Source organism: Belonocnema kinseyi, chromosome 1 (genome assembly GCF_010883055.1).
Source record: "Belonocnema kinseyi isolate 2016_QV_RU_SX_M_011 chromosome 1, B_treatae_v1, whole genome shotgun sequence".
Classification (NCBI taxonomy): Eukaryota; Metazoa; Arthropoda; class Insecta; order Hymenoptera; family Cynipidae; genus Belonocnema; species Belonocnema kinseyi.
Window position 1 is genome coordinate 106,311,272 of NC_046657.1, and position 8,846 is coordinate 106,320,117.

Sequence of the window (8,846 nt, forward strand, 5' to 3'; positions counted from 1 at the left end):
AATTCAAAAATAATTTACCTAAATTAAATAAATATATAAAAATGAATGATTTATATGAAGGTCTAGATTATTTTTTTATACCTGAAAACGGAATTCCGCGAAGAAAATTCAGGGTACGTTACTGATAGCAGCACAAATGTTTGAGGGATGTGTGTGGCAGCCTTGGAGTCTGGCAAGGCACGTAACATCGTGCCTTATTCACGTTCGCATTCTAAAATACGCGAGGTCGACGGGTACTACGATCTAAATTTCTTCTGACAGTTTTTACTTCTGCCATTGTCTCAAGAAAAATTTTCTCGAGAAGGATGCCTCTAAATAAGGCAAACATGTCAGATGCATCCCCTTGAGATGAATTATTTAAAAAATCTCTATTCTGCTTGAAATTATAGTTAGTTTTTCTTTCATCAAAATAACTACCTAAAGACGATGAAAAATTATATTAATTAAGAGAAGAAATTATTATACCTATATAATAATCTTTAAATACAGTCATTTACTTTGCAACATTAAAGTTCCTATTTTCGGTCCAGAAGCGGTGGAGCATTTTTTGTATAGAGGGGAGGAGGGGCAGGGACATAAACCTATAATATTGAATGGTATAATTTGTATATAGCATAATAATTTCACAATACACTCAAAAAATGTCTGGTTAATTCAACAAGATTTCTGTTTAAATCTGCCCTTACTATTTTTTCTGTAGATTTCTGATTGTTTTAGTCAGAATTTCTGGTTATTTTTACCAGAATTCAGGTTAATCTATAGCCAGAAAAAAAATAATAAGGGCATATTTAACCAGGATTCTCGTTCATTTCACCAGAAATGCTCTGTGTGTGTTTAAAAATTGTATATTAATTATATGTAATAAATTTTAGGCAAAGTACAATTTATTAAACACTAAATAAATGGAAAGACGAATAGATGGGAATAGAAAAATAGGGTATGACACACAAACACTTGCAAGTCAAGAATACCACTTCGTGCTAAATAAAACACATAGGTTTATTCAAGTAAACGGATATACACTTTAAATTAGGGAATCGATATGGATTGAGAAAAATACATTAAGATAGTAATGGGAAAAGAAAGAGTTAGTTAATTACTCTGAGGATATAGACTTTACGCGCCGGTGGTCACGCGCAAACTGGCTGATGTACCTAAGGACCAGTATGACAGTCCTTCGAGTCCTTAGAATTTCTAACTAAAAATCTATGAATTTCCTTTAGCAATTTAAGCTTTCTCTACAACTATAGTGACACTAAATTATTACATATCTAATATAAATAAATAGTAAATAATGAATAATAAAGTATAATAAAGGCAGGTAAGAAAGTTCGTATTGCCAAAGATTTCAGAAAGATTAAAAATATTTTGCAAAGATTATGGAAAGATTTAAAAGCTGCACAAAAATTTCAATGATATCACAAACATTTCGAATAGATTAAAAATATTTCACAGACTTCAATGATTTCCCTGATTTCAATAATTTCGGATGCATTTAAATGATTTCACAAGGGCTTCAATTATTTCTCAACGATTTCAGTTAGATGTCAAAGATTGAAAAAAGATTTCGCAAAAATTCCAGATGGATTTGAAAGATTTTCCAAAGACTTCACAAAGGTTTCAAAAGAATTCAACAAGATATAAAAGAGTTCAAAAGATTTTAATTGCTTCATAAAGATTTCAGACAGATTTAAAAGGTTGGACGCAAAGATTTCAAGGTTTTCCAAAGATTAGGCACAAATTTCAGATAGATTAAAAATTTTCACAAAGACTTCAATTATTTTATAAAGATTTAACAAAGATTATAAAGATTTGAACAAATTTTGGAAAATAATTCAAAATACAGTGAAACTCTTCTATAGCGTTGATTTTGGCGCTAGCGGTTGGTGGGAACTGACTCAGTCTAATTAAGGTGTAACGCTGCTACGTTATTGAGATACGTGAAAAGAAATCATTAACGTTTAATTAATAATAGTTATAATAAAAAACATTTCCCCGGTAAAAATACATTGAAAAATTTCCAGAGGTACCGGCTCAGGGATCGAACCTCGGATCTCTGATTATATATAATTATAATATTATAGTAGATAATATTATTATGAAAGTAAATAATAATGAATAGCAATTATCATAAAATCGAAGAACTCAAATCACTCAGTTCTTAAAGCGTACATGCATTTGTACCTGGTCTGCAATTTCAATCCTCTCAGTATTTTTCAACTACTATCGGCGAGAAAATTCGAGTCCTCTGGCTTTGACGTTGAATAAGTATGTGGAGAAAAAATGGCAGGTTAATGATAGAGGTTTCATTTTAAAGTTGCAAATGTTGTACGTTAATGAACCGAAAAGTAATATTCCAAAAAATTATTTGTAGCTTACAGATCTGAAAATACGATGAAAAGTGAGGGAATTTTAAAGCTTTTAAAAACAGTGAACTTTGAAGCATAGTTTTTTATTGAAATAATAATAGGAAAAATCTAAAAAAAAAATCATGGTGGTATATTAAACATTTCTGAACATATTGCCATCGAAAAATGTGCAAAATATAAATAATTGTTCGTTTTTTGTGAATAAATATGCGACCGTACTATCTTCGGTTCTAATGAAGATAATAAAGTGATTTAAATTGGAGGTAGTTAGTTGAACTATCTGTAATAATTTACAATTTGAAGGAAGTATGTGCTTCTTGTTGTTTTCGTATAAATTGCGATATTTGAAGTCAGTTTTTTATATAGGAAAGCAAGTGCGAGAGCCCAGCGTGATGCCGTTTTTCAGGGGATCGTCATCGGTTTCCCTCAGTCCAACCTACCCAACTTGTGCCTCCGAGCCTCACTCTGGCCTTCAAACCCTTTTCCTGTATTGAGGAAAACCGAGGACGATCCCCTGAAAAAACGGCACCACGCTGGGCTCTCGCACTTGCTTTCCTATATAAAAAACTGACTTTAAATATCGCAGATTGTACAAAGACAACAAGAAGCACATACTTCTTTCAAATTGTAAATTATTACAGATAGTTCAACTAACTACTTCCAATTTAAATCACTTCATTGTCTTTATTAGAACTGAAGACAGTGCGGCCGCATACTTATTCACAAAAAACGGAATATTACTTTTCGGCTCATTAACATACAACATTTGCACCTTTAAAATTATACCTGAGCTGAGCAAGCATTGAAAGATTTGCAGTCCCAAAGTAGTCTCCCTGTATTATCCTTACAATTAGATCATAAAAGTGGGCAATGGTCAATTCCGCACCAGCTACCTGCGTACGGTTCTTCCACTACACGGATTCCCGCAATCTACTCAAATTGCTGCCGGCAAGCCTGGTTAATAGGAGTCCTTTGTACCTAATGAGGAATAAAATGCAAAATATAAAAATTTTTTATTTTAGCACTTGGTAATTTCCACACATAATGTTCGAGATATACGAATCATAATTACTTTCAGTAAAAATAATTAAGTGCACAAATATATCACAATTCTAATTTTTACATTCTCATCAGAGAAGGTATTAGATTTGATTAAAATTTGAACCTCTAGTTTTTGTCAAATGTCCACGTTTTAAGACCCCCTGAATCCGAGAAACAGATTTTTACGTATGTATGTATGTATGTCTATACGTCTGTCCGTATGTCTGTCTGTTTCCACAATAAATTTTGAAAACTTAATCTACTGGATTGGTCTTTGGTTCACTCGTTTATTGTCCTAGGCTAAAGCTCAAGTTCGTTAGCCAGCCATTTTTGATGAAAATTCAAAAGTAGATACATTTTGAATATTTTCGAGACTACTGTTTTCAAAATTAAAGAATTCTCTGCACGATTATTTATAGTATTGAATAAATTGAACAATTGATCCTTTTGACTTTTTTCATAAGATCAAAAATTACCAGAGTTATAGCATTTAACAAAAATCCAATAAACGCCAGAAAATGAACATTTTAAGTCAAATAACGCACGATATGAAAAAAGTCAAGACAGGAAAAATGTTGCTTTTTGAATGCCCTACAAGATTGTCACAACAACTTTTTCAATTTTTTTCAAAAATCAAAAATTCCAATTGTGACAACATACAAAATAATGAAAAATCCAAAAATTACATTTTTTGTCTGAACTATGCAAAATAAGGTAAAAGGTGAGTGGACAAAAATTGTGCATTTGAAAAAGATCTCCAAATTTGTATTCATTCGCTTTTTGATAGGAAAAATTAAATAGATAACATTTTTTTCACCGAATGTAGAGCAAGAAGATTTGTATTAATGTTTTTTTTACATTCTCATTAGAAAAGGTATTAGATTTATGTAAAAGTTGACCTTCCCCACCCTAGTTTTAATAAAATGTCCACGTTTTGAGACCCCTGAATCCGAAAAACAGATTTTTACGAATGAGTCTGTCTGTCGGTCTGTACGTATGCATGGCCATCTCTCTATGAGCACGATAAATTTGGAAAAAATCTTTGCAATAGATTGGCCTCTGGTACACTTTTTTTAGTGGACTAAACTAAAGATCAAGTTCGTTAGCCAGCCATTTTGGATAAAATGTCCAAAAGTGAGCGCATTTTAAATATTTTTGAGACCACTTTTTTTAATTCAAAAGTCTTCTGTACGGATGTTTATAGTATTTAAAAAGTCAAACAATTTATCCCGATGACTTTTTTCATAAAAACAAAAATGACCAGAGTTATGGCATTTACAAAATTCCAAAACCTTTAATGTCAAATAACGGAAGATACGAAAAAATGTCGAAAAGAGAAAAAGCTAAATTTTTAAGTGCCTTACAAGATTATCATACCAACTTTTTGAATTTCTTGAAAAATCAACAATTCGAATTTTCACAGGATACACAATAATGGAAATAGACCGTATGAGTAAAGTTTAAATCATAAAAATAACATTGGAAATTAGCAAACTCAGTTTATGTAAAAACGACAAAAGTTGCAATAAAATGTTTAACATTTTTTTTTTTTTTTGAAGAATACGCATTTTTTTAAACGGGACAATAAAACCACGTTTGTTTTAATACCCATGCTAGTTATGAATTAAAATAATATACATTTATAGGAATGATATAACATTTCAGGGATAAACTCGAGTGCGAAGCACGAAATACGTGATGAGAATCTGTTCGCTAAATCCGAAGGAGCTTTAACAAAAGAGAATTAACAATCACCAATTTACTAATGTGGTTTTTTTGCTGTTCATGCTTTCTCAAATGTTTCTTATCTTGATAAGGGTGCTGTATGAGTGCCGAAACGTTGGTGGTTATTTTCTACAAATGTTTTTTAATGTGATTTAATAATAATAAAAATAAAATAGCGAAAAGAAATAAAAAAGAGAAGGGTGGGGATTAGGTTGGATGCCTTCTCATTTTTTCCTCTTTTTCAGTTTTGACAAAAAAAATGATTTTTTTCTTTTCACTTTTAGAAATTAGCTTATCGTTTTTCAAATTGCAAAAGGAACATTATATGGTGGTTGTACAAATTTGCTCGTTAAATTCTTTGTTTTGTTTTCAGGAATTCTGCACACTCACTTGGTTATTGGACGTTAAATAAGATTTTAAAGGACGTAGCAGGAAAAGCATGGTCTGAGTGCCCCCTCCCGAATAAGACCCATATTTCGGGGGTAAGTAGCTCCCCCTATAAGATAAATTTACCCCAAGTATCAACTAAAAAAAATTGTTCACAGAAGTTATAAGCAAATTTAAAAAAATAAAAAAATTTAATTTTCTCGAAAACGGCTAAACCGATTATGATGGTTAAAATATGTGTTATATAAGGTTCTAAATAGGTTTTGAAAAAAATTTAAGAACCAATTCTGTTAAGTATAAGGGGATAAAAAAATTATTGAAATTTTTAAATAATTTTTTTTAAAGGAAGTGCTTTTGATACACCAACCATTTTTTTCCTATATTATGCTCACATTTAAGGGTATAATATACATTTTTGCGGATATGATCGGGTTATTACTTCATAGTTGAAAAAAATAAAAACTGCTTGTTGGCCCCTCATATGTATGTAATTCCGTAAGAATGAGGGGCCAACTTAATTTTTACCTTATAACGCAATAATTTATGCGCAATAGTGTAATAAAACCAAATGCTACAGCATAATCCGATCAAAAACACATTTTCTCGTGACTTCCCTAGTCACAGTGTCAACTGATTCTAATTAGATAGGAAAATACTTATTCTTTTCGTTTACTGCTGACATTCGCCAACTAATTTCATGTTTGTCCAGGATGCACCACGTGGAGGTCGTCAGTCAGATTAGCATTACTTACTTTATATACACTATATATACTATATACAACTATATGCATCCTATATTGAAAACTTAACAAAACATATTTAAATTATATGCAATATATATCTATACGGTACCCAACCATTTACATATATATACACTTCATATGAACAGAACTCGTGCCCCACTTGAGATTGGCAACTGATTCTTAAGTGTGTTGATTCATTTTCAATAATTGTACGCATATTTGCATGTAATCATGCTCATATCTACTGTACTCTTATTTGTGATTTACTTTTATGTTTAATTGCGGAATTATCTCAGTTCCTCGTGACTATGTTCATCCAAGCTCAACTGCTATACGTGCATCTATAGTTTTAACGTGTTGTACCCTTCAACATATCACGAAACGATTTCACTTTGTTTTTGCTGTGTGCCGATAAGTGCAATTGTCGTGTATCATAACAGTCAGTTTCACATAGACATATAAGCGTTATTTGTCCGCATTTAATTACCAAAAGACCTTGTTACTCTTTAAAAGAGACGTAATTGTTCTCATTAGTATATTTACTGAGTTCCTAAAGAGATATGATGGATTCTCATACTATAAGTTCGTGAAAGCCGTACCTGGTAAAAGAAAAGTAGTTCAAACTGAAAACGAAGCGATTGCTTTTTCTGCCGCTCTAGACAAACAAATTGCCATCAACGACGTACTGTGTGGACGCTGTCGTGTTATCATGTACAGGCGCAGGAAGTTAAACAATGAAAGCAAGGATTCTGCTATCGGTTCTGTGAGAGAATCATCTTCAGATTCTGATGCCGAAAATGTTATATCAAAATTGGATACCGAATATCCGATGCTTCATGCAGATTTAAGATGTAAAACCATTGACAACCAAGAATATGTTCATATGCAAATCGCAAGAACCGTTTCCACGCACAAATACTATTGCATATGCCATAAAGCAAAAGATTTAACAGTAGTTCCACCAGAGGCTCGCAAACAATCTTACGTTGCAAAAAAAAAGATATTTATTGCAGAAGGTAACCGGTGCTGTCGTGAACATCTGATCAACAAGCGGTTTTTCGATAGAGATCTTCGTCTTTTACAAGCGTACTCGAACTTCACAGACCTTAAGCTTTCGGAGTTGTCGTTTTATTAGAAGGTCTACGCGTTGAATGTGACACCACTATTCTTGACAGAATCGGAGATTTTTCTCCACCTGAAAAATAATTGAATTTATTCACTGGTTTAACCTGGGATAATGTCATTGGATTATGAGAAATGTTGACATTAATGCGAGACAGACAAACTCGAACCGTCACGCAAGCTCTAGTAGTCTTTTTGCTCAAACTACGAACAGGTAACTCAAACAAAATGATTGCAACTATTCTGCAACTTGATCAAGAACAGCTCGTTTCAGAATATACCGCATCCATAATAAAGTCTTTTGAAAAAGATGTACTTCCTTCTCACTTTGGATTCCGTGGTACATCTAGACGTGATCTAGTGAACTGCCATTCTGCGGAAATTGCAAAGAAGTTGTACAATTCAGATGATAAGCTAATGCTGATTTGCGATGGTACATATGCTCGTCATCAGAAAAGCAGCAACAACGAGTACCAAAGAAAGTCATTTTCAGGACATAAGAAGACCCCACTCTGTAAAACTTTCATGATTTGTACAACTACTGGGTATGTAATCGACATGCTTGGGCCGTATACGGCACAACAAAATGAAATCCGTTATCAATGAGTCCAATGATCTGTGCACACTGATGAAAAAGGGAGATATCTTCGTATTTGATCGCGGTTTTCGAGACGTGAAAGATTTTTTGCAGGTGAAAGGTTTTATTGTATTAATGCTAGCCCTGAAAGGAACACGACGTCAGTTGTCAACTGCCGAATCCAATGAATCTCGATTCGTGACTAAAATTCGTTGGGCAGTGGAAGCAGTTCACGGTACCTTCAAACACAAGTACCATCTCCTAGACAAAGTGATCAACAACAAATTGCTTCCAAACATTGGGATGTACTTTAGAATCGCAGCTTTTTTGTCGAACCAGTTTGGAAAAGAACTCCAATCAGATTAAGAATTCTCAGAAGAAATTGTTAACAGAATGAAGCAGCAGAAAAATATCGATAACACTTTGGCAATAGAAGCCGAGGAAAACGGCTAATTCCGCAAGAAGGTGGTTTTCCAAAGTATCGCGTCTAACGATGTTCTTGATTTTCCAGAGATGTTTCTTACTTAGCAGAGATGATAAACGAAGGTGGATCCATGAATCTGCAATTCATGAAATATGCGACTAACATCCTTAAAATTCAGGTCCAATCAAGACACATCTCCCGAAAATTATACAGATGCTTCGTTGAATACACACCAAACAATGTCGACTTATCGGGAATCAAGCGGATACGCCTGCGAGTGTGCAAATGGTCAAAGAACTGTTGGTTGTTGCTCGCACATAGATGCTGTCATATATTATCTATCACATGCGAGGTATTTATCAAAAATCGTAAGACCTGCTGAGATCCTCAGTGATTTATTCACTAAACAGAATATTCATTCTGTCATCGATGAAAACAGTGACGACGTCTAATTCTCT